The sequence below is a fragment of the Stegodyphus dumicola genome, chromosome 1 (genome assembly GCF_044657685.1).
Source record: "Stegodyphus dumicola isolate Sdum_Otavi_A_Nest chromosome 1, ASM4465768v1".
Taxonomy (NCBI): Eukaryota; Metazoa; Arthropoda; class Arachnida; order Araneae; family Eresidae; genus Stegodyphus; species Stegodyphus dumicola.
The window spans coordinates 189,055,754-189,075,152 of record NC_140768.1 but is presented as its reverse complement, the minus strand read 5'-3'; the positions used below and the strand labels follow the sequence as shown (position 1 = coordinate 189,075,152).

Here is a 19,399-nt window from a genome sequence, read left to right as displayed (position 1 = left end):
TATCCTTAGGACATCCTATCTACGTCCCACCGACAGCGTATGGGATGTTATCAGGATTTGAAACACTAGTTACAATATCCCTTTAACCTCTTAAATACATACTCTCAACTGCTTAGTGTCACATCCCAGTATATATACAGTGAATAAATTCAAGTGAAAGTATGTGAAGGTGTGATGATCTAAAACCTACTTTTTTTTACACAGATAGTCTCAAATCGTTCTACTATGGTTACTATGGAAAAATCAGAAATGTTGAAAATATTTATACAACTTATTTTGTTTTTAAATCTGAATTTGTGAATATATTAAAACTGAGCAAGGAAATTAAAATGAATTATTAATACAAAATATTAAAACTGAAAATTTTGCTTTTATTTTTAAGATATTAAAAATCTTTTGATCATTTTTAAACATCCAGTAGCCCCCAAATTGAATTATTCATAATTAAATTATTTTACAAAATCAGTTTCTAATTTCAGTTAATTTGTATTAAAAATCGAATAATAAAATTACCCATTTAATCATCTTTACATAAATGAATCATCTTTCTTTAAAACATGTAAGGAATTTATAGTGTTTTGATGACACTGTTGGGAAATTGTTAAAAGGAATAAATTGTATTTTTAAAACTAAATCAATTCCTAGCCTCAGAATAAATAAATATGTTTTCGTAACATGAGAATGCTGCAGGCTTTTTTATATATTTAATATTTAGTTGTAAAAATTTGATATTATGTTAACAATTCTTTATATCATTCAAAAGGTAACTCAAGAAGCTCTTCTAAAATTCTATCTTTCTGCTCACACAATTAAAAAAAATCTGAAAGGCCTCAGATTTTAGCAGTCACTCAAAAAGGCTAAAAGTTTATGAATGCATAGATTATCAATACAGATGGGGCAGTGGAAATAGAAAAACATTTTATAAGATACTGACACCAGAAAGTTATATATCTTCTATATATTTGAAAAATGAAGAAATATATCATGTTATTATGTAGAAATATTAAAATGTTTTCAATTAGATATATCATGAATTAGATGCATTTTAAATCAATCAGATTAAAAATTAAAAAAAGCATTGTTAAGAACTGTGTGTAATGCTTTTAAATAGCTTGGCTTGTTAGTCAATAATATATTAGATTTTAAAGGTAAATATGTTAAATTTTGCCAAATGGCAAGACTTGAATGAAAAGCGAAACAAGTTTACGACTGACGATATGAAGTCACATTTCAAAACTAATAGCCCTTTTAGATTAAAAAAAAAAAAAAAAAGTTCTGATAATGATTTGCAATGGTTCATTGGTATTATTTTACGCAAAATTCAGTAAAATGAAATTTACTCGTTGAAATCAGCACCAAATTAAAGTTTGTAAATTCTAGCGTATGTTAAAGGTTGTCTCATCCAGAATTTTATTACTAACCATTCATTTCAGAGCAAAATAAAACAATAATTGCCATTTATATGACAATCAATATCAAAAATTTAAATCTGCATTTTACGCAACACAGAAAAACTTACCATGCTCTACTGTTTACCATGCAATTAAGGCATTTTATTCTGCTATCAACTCTACCAATTATTAATTCCATTAAGTATATTCAATTTACTCTTTCTGCTCAATATATGCAATGTAAAATTTTCCATAAATTTATTAATTCATTTTATTTTGAGGTGAGCTTCTATTCAACTCTCAATGTCAACGAGAATGTTTAGATCATTTTTTATTCGGTCTCAAAAGAGAAATCAAAATACGTGGATTTATGTACGTGTATTTATGAATCAAAATACATGAGAAATCACAGCGAGAAAAGCACTGCTACCTTAAACTGTGATTATATATAACAAATGCAGTGAATTATATTTAAAAAATAGTGAAAATATTTATATTTCTGAACTATTTCATATATAACATTTTCAGTTTCGCATATGTGGCAATTTAAGAACTTTTTTACATATACCAATTTTTTGATATACCTGCAAATTTTTGTATTTTCAAGGAAAGCTTATTCTTTCACCTTTAGTATATAAGTAATAGTAATTTACCAGATAAAATTACTTAATGGGGAATACAGAAAAATATCTAACCACTTACCTTTGTGACTTCATCTGTGAAGAGACTAAAAAAGTAGTTCAGCTAAATCTGCTGTAATAAATATTTATAATAATGTTAAATTATGCAATATCTATTAATATGACAAATTTTTGTAAAGCTATTTATTTGGATGAAAAATAAACACATTCAGAAATTTATGGCACTATATTATGATTAACAGAGGAAAAACACTTTTCAAAATTCAAAATATTTTTATTAATCCAATTTATCACATTTTATTTGAATTCATGAAAAACAATCTTATATCCATGTATTCTTATGTATATAAGAACTCTTGATAAATTGGATCTCTGTCATTGCCTTTCACAGCACCTAAAATAAAAAATCACTCACAATTACTATATGTGAATATAATTCATAATTAAATTTAAACAAATGACTATTAGAATGCAAATTAAAGGAAGCATTTAAAATATTTTAACATTTAGTACCTATAAACAGAGTAGCAATTATTTGATTTTTCGATTATAGTAAAATAAACATGGGGGATGCCTTTTAAAATTTTTTATGTCAGAAAATAAACTCAAACCACCAGCTGAACATATGAGCAGTTTTATCAATCAGCCACTGGTAGGTAACCTGGATACTGAATCAACATATAAAGTTGCCAAGATAAAGAGAGAAACAAAATTATGATAATCACATCTTACCTATTCATAAAACTATTTTAAATTTAATGTGTAGGCAAGTCCAAAAAGAGTGAGAATGAATTTATTTTGCAACACAAAGTAAAGTATTGCAGGAGCAAAAAAAACTTGTCTCATGAGATTGGCAAGTAAAAAATAATTAACTGCATCTGGTAACATTTATCTGACAACACATAAGTAATTGTTGTTAGCTACGTGCAGAAAATAAAATCTGATCAGGGGCGTAGCTAGAGGGGGGCATCTGTCCCCGGGTGCAGAATCCAAGGGGCGCCAAACTGAGGTTAGAACATTTTAGAATTAAATATTTTCCATCCTTGGCAAGCAGTAGGGGGTGCGAAATCTTCAGTTGTCCCTGAGCGCTGAAAACCCTAGCTATGACTCTGAATCTGATCATGTTAATGCAATTTTAAACTTTTGAATTTAACCGCAGAAATTTACCAAAGAAGTACTTGTAACAGTAGTAAATGAAGATGTGGCTAATCTTTACTGTATGGTACACCTTGGTTTCTGTCTGAAAAAAAAATCACAAAGTGGTATTGGTTGTTTGTGAAATGTGGAAGCCCATTGCGTCAAATAAGTTTTTCGGTAACCCTAATGTTGATAATGTTGGTGAAAGTAGCCTTTGGGGGAAAAAAAAAAAACTCTTTTTTTGTCAATAAAAAGGAGTTATTTCTGCAAATATTGCCAATGTGCTGTGATAAATTTAGTTTTGGGCTACTTTTTTTAATAGTAAACCTTTTGTACGGTCCCAGGTTTTTGGTTCTTACCATTCTTTTCAATTGCTGTGTTTGGTTGCACGGAAGTGGTATGGTCTTGTATTTTGAACATGCTATTTATTATTTTGGTGTGGGTACCATCGTTTGAGTATGTCTGAGGTGACTAAGAGACGAAAAATTTAATTGAATTGCTTACCTGGAGGATGGTGGTGGGAAGCCTAAACATATGCATGTGAAAAAAAAGGTATGTTAAAAAAATGACGTTTCATTTATTTTTTTGTCTCTGTGTGTTAATTTTTGTTAGAAGATTTGTTGTTTAATGTTTTTATGTTAGGAAATATGTATTTTTGGTAACTTATTCCTCTCTGTGTATTTTTGGTTGTCTGTGTGTTAAGACAGTGGCGAATTTTTTCTGGTAACTATGATATTTTTAACTTTCTGATTTTCTTAAAGTGAAAATAGATCAATGTGTACATGGACAAAGTTAAGGCAGTGCACAATGCCCAGTTTGTGCAGTTCTCTGTTTTAATAGGTCGATGTGTACATGGACACAGAGTTTGTGTATGTCTTTGACTTCTTATTTTGGTTTTGTGTAGCGGCCACCTTGAAATTGGTGCTGATCCTCTCAGGTGACGATCTTGATATAAAGAAATGATTCGCCAAGGGTTACAGTAGAGTAAATTTTTACCAAAGATGTTCTACCATAATCACCATTTCAGTGGTTTAAACACTAGTGGAGCAGTATGCAGAGATGAAGATTTGAGTTTTGTTTACACAGTATGATGGTTTAGGCACTCCATCCATTACAGTGAACAAAATTATAATAAACATAGCCACAATAATTGTCTATAAATATTGATGTATAACAATGCATTAACTAATATATTTCTTATGCTAGTATATACAGAATTCTTAATCGAAGGGAAAATCAGAAGACTGTGCATGCATTTTCCTTTAACTGAAACATGGATTTGACCATACAAATCTCAGTCTTACGGAACATGCCACACTATGCAGATAGACAGTAAAAAGTGTTTGTGTTGTTTTTATTTGTTAGAGGTATGAAATAAATATACTTCTAGATTTTAATTTTTTCTTTTCTTGTTTTACATTTGGATTACCTATCAAAAAGTAAGGAATTTTGATACTATTACAATATCGGAATTAAAATAACAATTATTGGACATGTTAAAGTAATGAAAATTTTAAATTAGATTAAAAAGTAACCCTTAATGTGGCATATTTTTGAATTAAACTCTATCGACATTAAAAACAACGAAACGTCCCTCTTTATTAAGGACTTTAATTAACTAATTTTAAATACAGAGAGCTATGAATGAATTTTTTCCCTTGCATGTTATAATAACTGAAAAAAAATTACTCTGATACAATCAAAATTCCTAAACGCAAGTACATAAAATTTACTTTAGCAATTTAAAGAGATGAGACACACTGAACACATGAATAAATTTCTATCAAAGAATAATTTATTAAATTCGGCTCGTTCCATAGTAAACTTTAACCATTAGATTACATTATTACACCATGTTATCAGTTTGAAAATCAAGTCATATGCCAGATCTTGGATGTAAAAGAAATGCACAAAATAATATACAGATTATTGAAAAGTGATGTATACCAATGTTTATAGATATGATTAAATGTAACAGAAAATTTACTGTCACAACCACATTTTTAAGTGAAATGTATTATTTTAATATTTTACAATATTTAAGGTATGGCATTAAATGCAACATTATGTGCCTGGATATAAGTTAGTAAATTAAAAATAATAATAATAATAATCAAAGAATGAATGTCATGAAAAATTTCAAAAACAAGCAGAATTTAATTTAGAAGACCTTTAGACACTTATGATAAATAAATTTGAGAGTTCTTCACCCAAAATTAAATTATAATTAACTAAATAAAACCAGTTTGACTGACCTTCTACAAAATCCTTCAGCTGCAATTTTTTCTAGCTTGAAAACCAAATTCTTCTCCACATGGTAATAACATCTTAACCAGTTGAAATTCCTGCAGAAAGTTTGATAACACAGTAATAGAACTAATAGAATAGAAAAATTAACACAAAAGTATAGAACATAATTTAAACTTAACATTATTACAAATTTTGGTGCTTTCTGACTATCTGCAAAGCTTTGAAAATTGGCAAAATGGTTAGTTTATGGTTCATATCTACTGCTCTGTTCACTAGTAGTAATTATAATAAGCACTTTATAAGAAACAAGAAATTTTAGGATGCACACACACAAAAATTTATACATTGGGTCAATATTCACGTATTTTTCATCCAATGGAATACTATTCAGAAATAAAGATTAAATATAAAGCATGTAAATACATGTGTGTGGTATGCATATTCATAGTTTGCTGTTATCGTGTGCATACTCTTGCTGTTTTAGCATAAGTTGAAGCTGTGAGGGCAGATGATAAGAAAGTATCAGAATTTTTCATGTATAAGAAAAGATTGCCCTGACAATAGTATCTCAATTGTTTAGCACTGACATTTACATAGCGCATTAGAAATATATAGTAATATATGTATAATAAAAAGATAATTGCATATTATTAATTCATTTTTTTAAATGCCAAACTTTAACAATTCTTTCACATATAATTAAACAGAATTCTTTCACATGAACATCTAAAATCCATTCTTAACTAAAGAATAAATAATAAAACCATGTAAATTTCTTATCAAGTCCATTATTTCCGAAATGTCCACTTCTGAAAGTTCCCAGCATTTCTCAATATATTATTAAATTACTAAACTAAGCATCAATGATCGTCATGTTCGCTAATGTGGCAATATCTTTCACACTTCTTTGTTACCACAAGTAACAAGTAGGCTTCAATAAATCTTTAACTGTTACATGCTACTTTTGTCTAAAATTTATACAAATAATAAAATTAAATGAGCTCTTTATAATATGCTCAAAGAAATAATTTTGTATGAAAATTTGTATGTTATATATTGGCCTGATTAATGATTCAGGAAATAATTCGGGTTTTCAAAGTGCTTCCAATAATTCAAATTTCAGCTTGTGTCAAAATAAAATCTATAACACAAAGATAAGCAAATTTTCTTATGAACAATGCATTTTAACATTATTCAATCACTGGCAATCACACAGTACTGATTGCTTCAATAAACATTACTGTAACTGTGTTATTTAGAAGACTGTAATGTTTTAATTATTTCCTTAATTAAAACATTACAGTCTCTTCCTCCTTCTAACACCAAAAGAAAACCCAGATAAGAAATATAAAAATATCAGTAAAAATAAATTATATTATTGAATGACACTTTACATTAATTACACTTATGCATATATTATTTTATTATAAATTATTTCAAAATCAAAGAAGAGAAGGGGGAGAAACTTTAATATTGACATTTCTAAAATGATATAAACATTAATCATTTAGTACAGTTTGTTATTTCAGGCAAAAAGAATTCACTTTTCTGGATAGCATTTATATTTCCATCTCACTTTCAATGAAACATTAAGAGAAATGCATATAATTTAAACACCAGTTTATTTTATTTATCAGACAGATTATATCAACTCGAAAAAACCTATCAGTAAAATTCGGTAGTAATAACTCCGAATGTTAGGCAACTTGCAAGATTCAACAAAAATTATCAATCCTTTTATTATAATGACAATACTACAGTAACATGAACATAAAATTAAACTGCATATAACTATAAAATAAGCCAGCATATAATAATGGTGCATTGGTTTCTAAAACAATGGGCTCGATGAAAAAATACATGTATTATGGTAGCTATTCATATTCTTCAGCTTTCCTAATATTCTCATGTTCCCTTTACATAACTAAAGTATCTAAAATACAATAAAAATGCAAACAATATTTATGAGAAAATGTTAAAAGCAATCATAAGCATTTGATTGAATGACCATATTTTGTCTTCATGCAAGTCGAATCTTAAAATGATATGCAGTTTGAAAAATGCTTAATCCTTTTATAAAATATTCAAAAAAGATTAAAAAAAAAGGTACTGTTCTGTTATCGGGACCGGGTTCATAATTGTATTTATGTATGCTTGTATATTTGTATGTTTGTGTGTCTACATATACACATCTATGCACATACTTACGAACACAGGTTCATACATTTCCGATTCTGGTCCCAATAACAGAACAGTACCCCCAAAAAAACTTGAATTACAAACTAGATTAAGATAATGTTTCAACCATACATATTTTGGACAAAACAATGCAAACTCTTATTTTTATACAATTGTTCAAACTATTTAACATAAATTTATTGCTGCAATAAAATAATAAGCAATCTGATCACTCATATTATTTTGAAACTGAATGCATAAACTAGACTAAAAAAAATTCAGTCATAAACATTTGGATAGCAGGGCAAATTAGATATTTGAAAAGACAGCCAGCCATTGAGATATACGTCATTCACGACAGAATGGTAACAATTCATAAAGCTGTGAAACATTTAACTGTCAAAATGACATAAATTCGAAAAGCAAAAAAAGTAAACATACAAGTATTGCAAGTGAACATACCTTTCATGCAACAAAAAATATCCATACAAGTTAACCTCATGGCGCAGCCATTTTGGATTTCGTTTCAAATCAGACAGATGTTTACGGATTTGCGGAAGAATACGAGGAACTAGTAGTTTGCCGGATACAATGTGCAATGACGCGAAAGAATATAGTTCTGTAGAACTTCCTACATTATTCCGTAATAAACAGTACTATTTCCTAATTTTTCTTTATCTAATTAATTAATTAATAGGGAAATAGTTAAATAATGCCGAATTCATTTTTAATGAAATGTAAAATTTTGCATGTATGGGACGACCACCTTCCGTCCAATATTTCTGAGAATATAAACAAATTTTGGAATCTGAGAGTATCAGTAAATAAATATATAGAATATCGCCTCTCAAACGACCACTTCTGAAAGTGACCAGTAGTTCTGAGATTATAAATAAATATTGATATTAAGCATTATTTCTATAAGACGACCATCTCTATATAAGACCAAAGTTTCTAGAATCTTGGATAGTCATCAGAGATGTATCTTTACTGCGAAATTATCGCACGACTGTAATTCAATATCAATAACAGATCGCGCGATTGAAAAACATTTTCTATCCTGTAATTAGAAGAAAAAATTTTTCCTTATGAGGTATTTCTCCCGCTTTCCTAGCGTGCCTTCGTGGTGTAATAGTTCTGCACGCTGGGCCGGTATTTCAGAGGTCCGTGGTTCGATTCACGGCGAAGGCGGTTAAAAAAAAAGTCGGCCTTTAAAAAGAGAAGTAATATAGGTATTTCTCCCGCTTTCCTAGCGTGTCTTCGGCCCACCAGCGGCCGAGCGGTAAAGTCGCTGAACCCTGGTAGTGCGATCCGAGGTTCGAATCCCGCGAACGGGCTGGCTGCATGGGTGTTTTCGTGGTTTTCCCCACGTGTAACGTGTATACGAGCCAGTTTCCCTTAGAAAGTCCTCCACGAAGACATCCCTCCCCTTAGGCAGATAGCCTTAGTGTGCTTTGCCATAATTAAATACACCACCACCACACCTAGCGTGTCTTCGTGGTGTAGTGGTTCTGCACACTGGGCCGGTATTCCAGAGGTCCGTCCTTCGATTCCCCGCGAAGGCAGTTGCTAATTTTTCATGTTTCCTGCTTCCAAAAAAATACCTAATGTCTCTATACCCAAATTTTAAAAAAAAATTCGTTTCCGTAATTAAATATATCTATATCTAATTTTACCTATATTTGTAGTAGGGTTTGTAATCTGTAAGTAATTATACATGTAATTTACACATTTTTTATAAAAAAAAATATATGTTATTTAGAATTTTGCAAATATTCTAGAAAATGCTAATCCATTGAAAAAAATCTTTTCCATGACTAAATAAATTTTTAAAAACGTCAGAAAAATTAGCAGTTAAAATTAATAATAAAATAACAAGAATAAATCATCAATCATATCAATATTTTTAATGTACAGCATTTAGAAACAACTTAGTAAAATACATATGAAAAATAAAATAAGGTGCAAGTTTCAGATGTGCAATGTCAAAAAATTAAAACTGGTAAATTTGAGAACAAATATCCTCAAAATGTTTGACAACGAAAAGTCCTCCGGACAATGCAGAATGAATGTCCTCAGGATGTGAAATTGGTGAACTCCTCAGGACATCTGAGAATCAACATCTTCAGGACATCCTGTCATATCCCGGGAGATAGCGACTTAAATAAGACATCCTCAGGATGTTAAATTACGATCTCCTCAGGACATCTGAGAATCAACATCCTTAGGACATCCTAAGTATGTCCCGGGATATTGCGACTTAAATAGGACATCCTGAGGATGTTTTGTGCTATGGGGGTTGCGCATTCAGCGCAGAAGGGCACAATATCAAAGCATGTAACGCAAGATGGCCCACGTGCATCAACTGTGCTGATTTCAATACAAGAACACGCAGCAAAATCCCATGTGACGACCCAGCCTACTACAGAACATGCCACACTTAAAATACAATGAACGCATCAGACGCAACTCCTTATACCACTAACTCCTCTTCTCCAGTTTCCCCTCCTCCCTCAATCAACTGCTCGCATGAAGACATCCTAAACATTATCAGTAATTACCTGAATGGCCCGATTATCTACATCTAAATAAATCTTCAAAGCGCAAAGATTGCAACAAGCCAAACCGTTGCACATGCAATTCAACAAAACGCAGATCTGTTACTTTAGCAGCCATACTGCAAAGATGGACAAGCAGACAACTTTCCTCTCTCCTGGGGAATCATACAAGCCACTAGTACAAACATTGAGCTAGCTCCTCGAGCCTTTATTGTCTGCTGTAATCCAGATTGGTCTCTTACTAACATCACTACAGAACGGGATCATACTACCCTCCTTCTCGAATCCAATACCTTTACGGTAATTATTACTTATATCTATCTACTCACCGCCTACTTACGCCATTACCAATACTATTAAAGCCCTCGACTCTCATCTGCAAAGAGACCTTCCTTACCTCATATCTGAAGAGGCGACTTTAAATGCGCATAATAGAATAGGGGGATACACTTCGATCAATGTCAAGAGACAATATCTCGAAGACAACATTGTCTGTCTCAATCGTTACATTCATAAAGCCATAGACCGCCCCCCCAACTTTAGACAATACCTATAACAAAGGCTGGCCATATCTCACCTTTACAATGCAATTTCCTTAATTGAAAACTGGGAGGTATTAGGCGCAAAAAGCTGCTCTGACCATAAATATATCTACTTTCACATCAATGCAATTACTTCAGTTACCATCATAAAGCGCTACAGACTACACGCAGCAAAGGCGGCAAATTACGTATTCTTAAAAGACTTCTGTCTGAAACTCTCACCATTAAAGAATCACACCTGCAAAGTTGCTCCAACCTAATGCAGCTTCAAACTTTCTCACAGATTCTCATAAAAGATTTTCAACGGTACTGCGGCATTACACTCCCAAGCAGAATGGGGAAAAAGCTCCAAGAGATCCCATGGTGGTTAAGAAATTTACGCCAACAGAGAGCAAAATGCCAAACCCTGAAGGGAAGTATTGCCAAAACAACTGAAGATTCCGAAAAGGCCCATATTCTCTCCGTTTACAGACAAGAAAGGACTAATTATAAGCAGAACATCCTTACTGTATCCATACTGTACATCGGAGCTCTCTACATGGAGAAAATTCTGTACTGAAAATACGAGTCCGTTTGGTATCCTACATAAGCTGTCAACTAGTAAAAGTATTCAAGATCAACTCTTCCTACAGGAAAATCAAATAACGTAATATACCAGCTATACCTCCAACATGGCTACAATTGTTATGAACTGAATATTTCCAGCGCATGATTCAGCTAATGATACTCCCATGCAGAAAGCTGTCAGAGAGAAAGAACATCTCTACTCCCTTGGCACCATATGGCATCTTCTTTAACATGAAAATTCGACAAGTTTTCCGCAAGTTGCCTAAGAAAAAAGCACCGGGACCTGAAGATCTGGACTATAATCTCGAAATAGTATATAGCTCTCTTGCCGTGTTCTTCCTGCATTTTTTAAACGGCTGTTTAAGCACCAACTCTTCCCAAAGGCTTTCAAAACAGCTCAATTGGTTTTCTTCCCTAAAAAATGCAAAGCTCCACAGGACCCGTCTGCCTACTTCTGCCTACCTCCTACGTCCCGTCTGCCTACTTCTAGTCTTAGATAAAGTGTATGAAAAACTCTTAGTACAACGTGTAGCTCACCAACTTCATCAGTCCAATACAGTATGGTTTTCGACCAAAACTCCCACTCTAAAAGCTCTAGAAGAGATACTCCGCAACATCGAATTCAACAGGATACAACAGCTCCACACAGCCTTCTTCTCAATTGACCTCAAGAGCACCTTCGACACACTTTGGTAGCCTGCCATCAAGCAAGCGTTCAGAATAGCAGAATGTTGAGCAAAGCTTTATCATAGTGTTACGAATTTGGTATTTAAAAAAAGCTAATGTTAGTTCAATTATAAATTAAATGATTTATTTCCCGCGCAGTGCAGCGCGTGACGAATATTAAAAGAAAGCTAAGCCGGAAAATTGAAAATACAAGAGCGCGTGCATTTAACATTTAATAAATATGTCTTTTTGATTTCCAGAAAGTACTAGAAAATTCTCGCACGCAATTTTAAAATCTCATAAAAGGAGGAAAACCTCTCAGTTCGTGGTTTGAATTCTAAACGTATGCTGTTGTCAAAAATTTTTGTGTCTATAAATAAGTCATTGATTTGTGAAACCGAAAAACAAAAATGTCCTTTTATAGGACACCACTCGATAGTTCTGATGAAGAGGACTACCGAAGCGAGCGTTCGTCCAAAACCAACAAGAACTATCCATTGAAGAAAGAGGATTTCATCCTTATGGCCAAAGAAAAGTAAAGTAAAGCGAAAAAGGCGAAAACTATGTCAGATACGGAAAGCGAACAACCAAGTAAGAAGAAAGATGTTAAACCTAGTAAGGAAAAAAGAGACATTCAAACACCGAATGGAGAAGCTACTGATGAACAGACACCAGAAGATTTATCAATGGGAAATGATGAGGACATCCCAAAATTCAAGTCATGTTCTGAAGAAGAATTCCGGGACCAGATTGCGAAATTTGGATTTGACGTAATTTGCAATTACTTTCATAAAAGAACTAAGGATGAGATGGATGTAGAGACATTCACGAAAAAATTTTATCCATGGCAGATAACTGAAAGAGGAACAGGGAACAAGAATGGATTTCTCCTAAGAAAACCGCGAAAGTATCAGAAAACGAAGCTCCAATGGAAGTTACGACGGAAAATCGATTTGAGCAGCTAAGTGAAGTAGAAGGTATGGAAGAGGAAGGAGGAGACGAAAAAGAGGAAACTCCACCCCCAATAGTTTTCCAGCAAAGCGAAGTGGATTGGCCTAAAATTCATGAAATCCTTATCAATACCTGCAATGAAGAATTCGAAGCCAATATGAAAATGAAACTACTATATGTTAATTTAAAGTCTGTAGACGATTACAGAAAAGCAACTCTGGTTTTGCAGAAAAGAAATATACCATTTCATACTTTCCAGTTACTCAGCAAAAAACCTATTAAGGTTTAACCTATTAAGGTTAACCTTAAGGGCCTCCCATCGACGATGAAGGAAGAAATAATCCAGGCAGATCTGGAGAGAAGGAAATACCCGATAAGTAAAGTCAAGCAGTTTTCCAGACGAAGAGGAGACGCTATCGAGAAACTTCCGATTTTCCTGTTGGAGCTGAAGAAAACGAAGAAAGGACGTGCAATTCATGGACTCAACAATATGTTAAGTGTTAATGTCAAGATCGAGAAGTTTGCCCCGAAAAAACGCGTAATTCAATGCTATAGATGTCAAGAATATGGACATTCGCAACATCTTTGCTCAAATCCTGAGCGATACTGCAAGTGTGGACAGCACCATAGAAGTAAAGAATGCCCTCTAAAGCCAGAAGAAAAACCTAAGTGCGTCTTCTGCTCACTACCGCAAGTTCATACAGGGGTTGCCCCGTGTACAAGAAGCGATATGAAGCAAAGAAGCAGCAGGCGAAGCCAGCAGCTAAGATCCCTACGCCGGCAGATTTTCCGAAATTCATCGAAACAGAGGAAGACACCAGTAAAACCCAGATGAAACCTCTCTACAGTGATAGAGTAAAGAAAAAATTGGAAAATCCACCCACAGAGTACAAGGATATCATAAACTGGATCCAAATCCTAAAATTAAAAAATTTCTGAACAGTATGGTTGAGCACGTTGAGAAGATCCGCGCTGCAAAAACCACGGCTGACAAGTTTACTGCCGGGTTCAAAGCAGCCATGACACTGATGAGATTTGCTGAAAGTGAAGAGTAATCACCAGCTTAGAAGCATTTGAGGGAATTTCACTATGTTTACGATTTCTTTTCACTTTTTCAACACACAGGTTTCCCTGTTTACAGCAGCAGAGCTCGGGGTCAGTACTTGGATGGGTGACCACCCACGTGACTGGCCTCGACGTATCATCTTTCTTCATACTAGTGAAGATACATCACAGCTTGTACGGCGGCCAGATGCTTGAACCCTCCTTCTCCAAAGTCTACTTGATCAACTAACGTGCATTAGCACATGTTCCTGCTTCACCTTTGTCGGTGCGGTGTAAATCACCTTAATTTTTAATTCTTCCCAACGCCTTAGGGCATACTCCAACAGAGACGGTTAAAGTAGCAGAGGCTACTAAATGCCGCCTAACCATTCACTCGATTTCGATTTCAGTTCGTGGTAATTACTTAGTTTGTTGTTGTTTAGAAAACTGCTCTTGTTGATTGTAGCGAATTCGCGGATTAGCTTTCTTTAGCTGTTTTGAATTACGTTCTATTGGACATTTGAGTATAGTTAGAAGATAACCACTGTGAGATATTGTAATACTGCATGATAATTTGAGGAAATTTAAGCATTTTTGTTGTGATAATAATAAATTTTTGTTCATATTTCATCGGACTTGGGCATTTATTTCATAACGAACTCGTACGCACGCAACAATTTTTGGTGTCAGAAGTGGGGTATTGAATGCCAATCACAAGAGCGATGGAAGAACAGTTAAAACAATTCATGGCAGCCTTTTCTGCATTTAAAGAAGAGATGAAAGACTCTATTAAAGAAGAGATTAGATCCGTTAAAGTAGAAATGAAATTGGGCCAGGAATCCGTTAAGGAAGAAATGAAAGAAAAGATGGAAGCTAGTCAGAAAAAAATGGAAGAATCCGTTAGAAAAGAGATGAAATCTATTAAACAGGAAATGAAAGTAGGTCAAGAGGAATTGAAGAGAGAAATTACTTGCATAATAGAAAACAAGTTCTATGGAAGCTATGGAAGGAAGAATGGATACAGTTGAAGATAAAGTTGGATAAATTCAAGAAAGAGTTTCTGTGGTAGAGCAACAAATTGAGGAAAGGGTTTCTGCTGCTGTTGCCAAAGAAGTTGACACTTTAAAGAAGAGCATAGTGACAGAAGGAAGCAATTCTGAGGGTTTTAAATTCTTACCGATGCCTGCTCGTCCATCTCTGAAGTTATCCACATATGATGGGAAGACATCCTGGCAAGTGTATAAAACACAATTTTCTATCGTTTCGGATGCGAATGGATGGGATTCCCAAACTAAGGCCTGTCATCTCGCCGTTTCTCTGAGAGCAGACGCAGCGGATATCCTGCAGACGCTTCTAGAAAACCAAAGACTTGACTTCGAAGCTCTATCCGGCGCATTGGAGCTGCGCTTTGGCGAGAAGTCTTTTAAAGACTACAGCAGGCTTCAATTAAAATCCCGTCAACAGAAGCCCACCGAATCACTCCAGGAACTCGCCACGGATGTTGAAAGACTGTCCCACCTCGCCTTTACGGAGTGCCCGAGAGAAACGAGGGAAATCCTGTCCCTGCAGTACTTTATCGATGGCATCCGGGATCCCGAAATGCAGAAGGCTCTACGAATGGCGGATGTTAAAGATTTAAAAAGCGCTCTAGTGTACGCCATGAAATTCGAAGCAGCCCAGCAAGCAACTCGTAGAGACTGCCACCCAATCAGAGCTGCTCAAGTTCAAGAGCCAAGGGATCAAGTCACTGTTCGTCTAGACGATATAACAACTGAATGCCTTGAGACGAAATATCAGTGACAAGAAATCGACCTTAAAATGTTGGAACTGTGGATCTGAAGGACACATACGAAGGTACTGCAGAACGCCCCAGGGCACGGATGTTAAGACCGCTCCTATCAAGCAGCAGGGAAACTAATTTGTGGCCATCTCGCGGGGCGGAGGTCGCCAGATAATGAAAATCCCCAGTTTAAAGCGCTTCAGATTTCTGCAGTGAGAGGCGGCAGTAATGGACTTTTCATAATAGGACATATTAATGGAGTTCCCTGCAACATGACGATAGATACAGGAGCCAACGTTACCATCATCCGAAAAGATTTGGCTCAACAACTGGGAAACAAACTTATCTGGACGCCGCCCTGCGTTACCCTCCAGACTGTGTCCGGTGAGAAGATCGACATCGACGGAAAAGTAAATGATAATAACATCACGTTTGGAAGTGCCGCTTACCATCACATGTCATATGTAGCAGAGATCACTGATTCTTGCATACTCGGATTGGACTTTCTAAGGCATTTACAATTTTTCCTTGGACTTTAAAAATAACGAATTGCATTCTACATCTGAGGACATACCGTTATTTGAAGTTAATGATGAAGAAGTTAAATCTGTCGATAAAATCATACCACAAGACAATATCACAATACCGGCAAGAACAGAAATTTTACTTCCTGGATCCATAGCCGAAAACAGAAATTTCCGCTACGGCATCATAGAATATCCAAATCACTGTAATAGCCCAAAAGGAGTACTAGTAGCCTCAACACTCGTCGACCTATCCAGAACGGTTATCCCGGTGAGAGTCGCCAATGTAACTGAGAAGGTGAGAATTATTAAGAAAGGTAAAGTGGTTGCAGCATGTACTCCAGTAACCACCGTTGAAAGAAAGAGTAACATCCAAGAATCCGTGTCTTCAGAAAGCATTACATCAGAGTTACTTCAGAATGCGCAATTAAACGATGAAGAGAAGAATGCTGCCGATCGCGTCATTAAAGATCTTCAAGTTGTTTTCTCCCGCTCGTCTTCTGACGTGGGTCGAACCAGTTTGACACAACATAGAATCGATACCGGCGATCATCCCCCGATCAAGCAACATCCAAGACGTCTACCGTTTGCTAAACAGGAAGAGGTACGAACACTTTTAAAGGATATGGAAGAAGGCGATGTCATCGAGCCTTCAGCAAGTCCATGGGCATCTCCCATCGTCCTAGTCAGAAAGAAAGACGGCTCAACAATATTTTGCGTCGACTATCTATCGCCGGTTGAATGAGGTTACGAAGAAAGACAGTTACCCTCTTCTAGAATCGACATTCTAGACACTCTTTCTGGAAGCAAGTGGTTCTCAACACTTGATTTAAAGAGTGGTTATTGGCAGGTAGAAATACACCCTGAAGACCGAGAAAAGACGACATTTACTACGGGTCAAGAGCTTTGGAAATTCAAGGTGATGCCGTTTGGACTGTGTAATGCGGCGGCAACATTCGAACGCCTTATGGAGACTGTTTTGAAAGGTCTTTCCTACGAAGCCTGTCTGATATACCTGGACGATATCATTATCTTCGGAAAGAATTTTGAAGAGCATCTAGAAAATCTTAGAAAGGTGCTTCAGAAACTGAAAGAGGCCAATCTGAAGCTGAGTCCCGCTAAACGCAAATTGTTCCGAAAGGAAGTGACTTACCTGGGACATGTCATCTCTGCAGAAGGTGTGTGCACGGATCCTGAAAAGGTGTCAGCCGTTAAATCCTGGAAACGTCCCGAAAATGTCCATCAGTTGAGAAGCTTCCTAGGGCTTTGCACCTACTATAGGAGATTCGTGAAGGACTTTTCTTCCATCGCAAGACCCCTTCACAAGCTGACAGAGAGCAAGCAAAGTTTCTCGTGGACAAAGGAATGCGAGGATGCATTTAACAACTTAAAGGAAGCTTTAACGTCTGCTCCAATTCTGACGTATCCTCAGCTCGACAGACCATTTATTCTCGACACGGACGCGAGCAATGAAAGTGTCGGCGCTGTTTTGTCCCAAGAAATAGACGGCCAAGAACGTGTAGTAGCTTACTGGAGCAAGTGCCTGTCTAAACCGGAGATGAATTACTGTGTTACTAGGAAAGAGTTGCTCGCCATAGTCAAAGCTGTAGAACATTTCCATCATTATCTATACGGCAGAAAATTCCTCCTGCGCACGGACCATGTCTCATTGGCCTGGCTTTTAAATTTCAAGAATCCTTAGTGTCAAATAGCCAGGTGGATACAGGGACTCCAAGCATATGACATCACTATCCGTCATCATAAGGGATCATCACACGGGAACGCCGGCGCCCTGTCTAGACGACCTTGCCCGGAAAGCTGCCGATATTGTTCCAGGGTCGAAGCGAAATACGAGTTGCTGACTCCCGTCGCAAGACAAATTACAACATCAACATCGGCTGATCGAGAACCGTGGAGTGATGATGATGTCAGGAAAGACCAGATGGAAGACCGCGACATTAAACCCATAATTGATTTGATGGAGTCATCAAACAGAAAACCTACCTGGCAGGACATTTCTATCTGTAGTCCTACCACAAAACAATATTGTGCACTCTGGGATTCACTTCACTTTCGAAACGGTGTCTTATACCGGAAATTCGAATCGAATGATGGGAAGACGTTCCGATGGCAGCTGATACTTCCCAGATCCCGGATTCATGATGTCCTTAAAGAACTACATAACAGCCCAACAGGAGGTCACTTTGGAATAATGAAGACCTTGCAGAGAGTTCGTGAGCGCTTTTACTGGAATAATGCAAAGGTTGACGTTCAAAAGTGATGCCGATCTTGCGATGCCTGTGCAGGTCGGAAAGGACCGAGGAAACGCAGCCGAGGCAAGCTGCAACGTTACAACGTAGGTGTGCCGTTTGAACGTATCGCCTTCGACATCTTGGGACCTCTGCCACGAGCTGCAGATGGCAACAAATACATACTCGTTGTCATTGATTACTTTACCAAGTGGCCTGAAGCGTATCCTATTCCTGATCAAGAGGCTGTCACAGTAGCTGAGGTTGTGATACAGCACTGGATTTCCAGGTTCGGAGTGCCTCTTCAGTTACATTCAGATCAGGGAAGGAATTTTACCTCGGCAGTAATCAAAGAATTATGTAAACTACTCGGCATTGACAAAACCCAAACGACGCCATTACATCCCCAGTCGGACGGCATGGTAGAGAGGTTCAATCGAACCATCCTTAATAACCTCTCATTAGTGGTTTCCAGAAACCAAAAGGATTGGGACAAGAAATTACCACTGTTTTTACTGGCTTACCTCAGTGCTGTCCACGAGACTACCGGCTATTCTCCATCACAGATGCTCTTCGGTCGTGAACTTCGTCTACCTTGTGATGTATTGTTTGGTCGCCCTCCGAATGCTCCTTCATCGTCTGAGGAATATATTCAAGATCCCCAGGCCCGGTTTGAAATGATGCACAATTTTGCACGAGAGCGAGTCAATTTGGCGGCGGAGAAGATGAAGACCCGCTACGACACAAGAGCTACTGAACATCAATTCCACGAAGGAGACAAGGTGTAGTTGTGGAATCCGACTCGACGGAAAGGACTTTGTCCGAAATTATACTCACCTTGGGATGGCCCGTACACAGTCTTAAAAAGGCTGAATGACGTCGTGGTTCGGATTCGTAAGTCTTCGAACTCTAAACCTAAAG

The 19,399-nt window shown here is 36.0% G+C and overlaps 1 long non-coding RNA gene across 1 annotated transcript; it reads right to left on the bottom strand.

Annotated features, from left to right (window-relative positions):
- Window positions 1-2,285: 2,285 nt before the first annotated feature.
- LOC146999417 (uncharacterized) lies at window positions 2,286-8,463 on the bottom strand. Its single transcript, XR_015043076.1, has 2 exons — window positions 5,425-8,463; window positions 2,286-2,426 (listed from the first exon to the last, which is right to left on the bottom strand). It is a non-coding gene; the product is annotated as an uncharacterized LOC146999417 (long non-coding RNA).
- Window positions 8,464-19,399: the final 10,936 nt, after the last annotated feature.